Consider the following 2,920-nt stretch of genomic DNA (forward strand, 5'->3'; position numbering starts at 1 on the left):
CCACTGTGAGAGAAGAGCTTGTCACAAAGAATGCTTAACTTTCTGGATGACTTCACCAAATTTGGGTGAGTTTTCACAGAAAGGGCAAAGGGCGCATTCCTGGCACAAAGGAAATTGAAGTCCATGCTCCATCACATTAGGGTGCTATAGATTAGTTGGGTTAGCAAAAAAGTTGGCAGTAAGAGGAGAGGTTTGTTTTTTTTGAAGTTGAAAACAAACCTTTTAAGATAGGGCGTGTTGAATTCAAATATGATTATCAACAAGCTGCTTGTTGTACATAAGGGCCTCTACCAAAAGAACATAGTAACACATTGAAATTGGTGAGCTGTAAATCTTTGTTTCCTTTTAACATAGGATTAAGAAAAGTCATCTGGTTCTTCATGCATTGTAGGTTGTAATACACCTGATCTGAGGATAGGCACCCCCTTTTCTAAAACAATTGAAGTTTAGTTTCATATGTGCAAGAGGTAGTTGAAATCTTGTAATACATTATACAACCATAGAGGAATGTGTTTACATCATTCTGAAAACTTGAACTTTACCACCTTGAAACAAAAGTAAACAAGCTGATCTAACAATCAGCAAGTCGACACACAATCTGGAAACCTCTGTTTTCAAAGCAAATTGAAATACTTTATCAGCTGAGCCAGTGGTGACACATAAGGGGTGCACAGGGGTGCATGTCCACCCCCTGAGAGCACTGGTACACCCCTGACCATCTGTGCTTGCCGCTTAGGTGACGGGCAGGGAGGGCAGGCAGGAGCGCCAGTGCCTGCCCCCCAACAAGTGCCAGCCAGGGAGTGGAGTGCCATGACACTCCCAGAAGTGGCCGCAGTCACTTCTGGAAATGGCCGCAGGGGCACCCCTTTACCCCCTCCAGTCAGGGGGATTGGCCATAGGGGACTCTCCCCCCCAGTCAGCAAGGTTGGCTGCAGAAGGATTCCCCTCCCCCTCAGTCACTGACTGGTTGCTGGGGGGGCATGTGCCCCCCCTGCCTAAAGTGACACCAGTCGCCCATGAGCTGAGCAGTAAGTAAACATTTTAATGCACACAAGGTGAACATGAGTACTAATTCAAGAAACCTGGCATACAGTGGCAGCTTGAGTCAACATTGTTTTTGGTCCCTTTATGTGACACCTCTTTTTATTTGATAATACTGTCCTTAATAAATAAATGCCAAGTACATTGGCACTCAAGTTGCCTACACTGCATACTCCTATACAGACAAGTCATGCTGTTGTACAAGTGTATTGCTGATTTTTGCACTTTTTTATGCAGCCTCAGAATATTGCCTTCATGAAGTCTGCTGCTTTTGGCAGAAATGGCATGAGTTGTGTGTCCTCTTCCAGTAGCAAAACTAGGATGGGACAAGAGGTGCACTAGCCCTGGGCACCAACTTAGAGAGGGGGGCAGTATGGATCCCTTCCCATTCCTCCCTCCCCCAAATCTTTCCACAGCACACAAAGCCCTGCATAGCCCTGTCATAGGGAGCGAGGAGGCAGAGTGGGCAGGGATAGTGCCATGCCCAGCAGTGTGTCTGGTGGGAGACAGGAGAGTGGAATGATGCCCCTTCCCCACAGGGGGGCTTTCCATGGGAGGCTCATCCCTGTTTTCAGGAGTGAATGGGGCACCAGAAGGGGCCCCCAGCACTGCTGTTCTTCTGTGGCAATAGCTCAGCCCATGCTGTTAAAGTAACAGTGGTAGCACCTGCCACTCAAGGGATGAGAGACTATGCAGGAAAGTCTCCCCTCCATTGCTAGAGGTCAGTATAATTCTTCCCCCACCTCCCCCATCACTGAAAAACTTATGATGCTTCTGCCATCTTCTACCCCACTGTACATGAAGGAAGAGCTAATGGAACCAGACATTGTATCTGTATCCAGACTAGTGACTGGCAATGGCATCTCTCTGTGTAGAGTCTCTGATGACCACACATGTATGTACAAAATGGTCTGTGGTTTGTCAGCACTGTGGACCCTAGGCAAACTTATAAATAAGCTCTTCTGTGCTTTTTGCCTTCTTTGAGTCATGCATAGCCACCCAAGACGCATGAAGTGATGGCACTGATGGAAAAGTTTCCATGAAGTCTTGGTGTGTCCAGCAATAAAAGAGAGAGCATCATAACTAATCATGCCCTGAAATTAGAAGTGCACCGATACATCAGTCCCATATCAGATCAGCATCAGTATAAGGAAAATTTACAGTATCAGCAATCGGCTTTTTTTGCTGATGTGGCCAATAATGTCACTAATAAATGCCTCATGCATGAGAGCAGCCTCGGCGCAGCATGCAGGCAGCCAGGAGTGCAGTTCGGCAGCATGGAATGCAGCTGAATCTGGCTGGTAAGTATGTTGTGAGGGAAGGGGTGTGGGGGGGGGCAAATGGTGAGAAAGGGAGTGGGACAGGGCAGGGGCAGGCACTGCACATCCAGGGCAGAGCACGGGATGGAGCCATGAGTGGCTCATCTGGGAGGTGTGGAAAGGTGGGGCAGCTCCTACTGCTGCACACACCCCAGAAGGGCATGGGGGGGTGCCCCCAGATCTGTGCATGGGGAGAAGGCAGGCTGCCACTGAGGGCTGGGGCCAGGGCTGTGCTAAGCTCTTCTCGGCAGGGGGCTGATCCAGGCTGCACTTGGGATGGGCAGCAGCAGTGCTGGGAGGAGACATGGGGGGGGCTATGGCAAATTCTGGAGTGGCTGCAGTCCCTTCCCCCCCTGTAGTCCCCTTCCCAGTGCTCTGCTGCCGCCTGCCCAAGCACAGCCCAGCACAGCCCTCTACTGAGAAGAGTGTGGCACTGCCCTGGTCCCAGCCTGCAGTAGCAGTACACTTTCACCCTGCATGCCCTAGCAGGGTGCGCATACTGGTGAGAGCCATCCTCCCCTGAATGCTCTGGATGAGCTGCTCATGGCTCCATCCCATGC

At 50.1% G+C, this 2,920-nt stretch overlaps 1 pseudogene; it reads left to right on the forward strand.

Moving 5' to 3' along the window:
- Positions 1-1,809: 1,809 nt before the first annotated feature.
- The window catches only part of LOC109323862, a 9,389-nt pseudogene continuing 8,278 nt past the window's right edge, over positions 1,810-2,920 (forward strand).

Source organism: Crocodylus porosus, unplaced genomic scaffold (assembly GCF_001723895.1).
Source record: "Crocodylus porosus isolate Cpor-Errol unplaced genomic scaffold, CroPor_comp1, whole genome shotgun sequence".
NCBI lineage: Eukaryota > Metazoa > Chordata > Crocodylia > Crocodylidae > Crocodylus > Crocodylus porosus.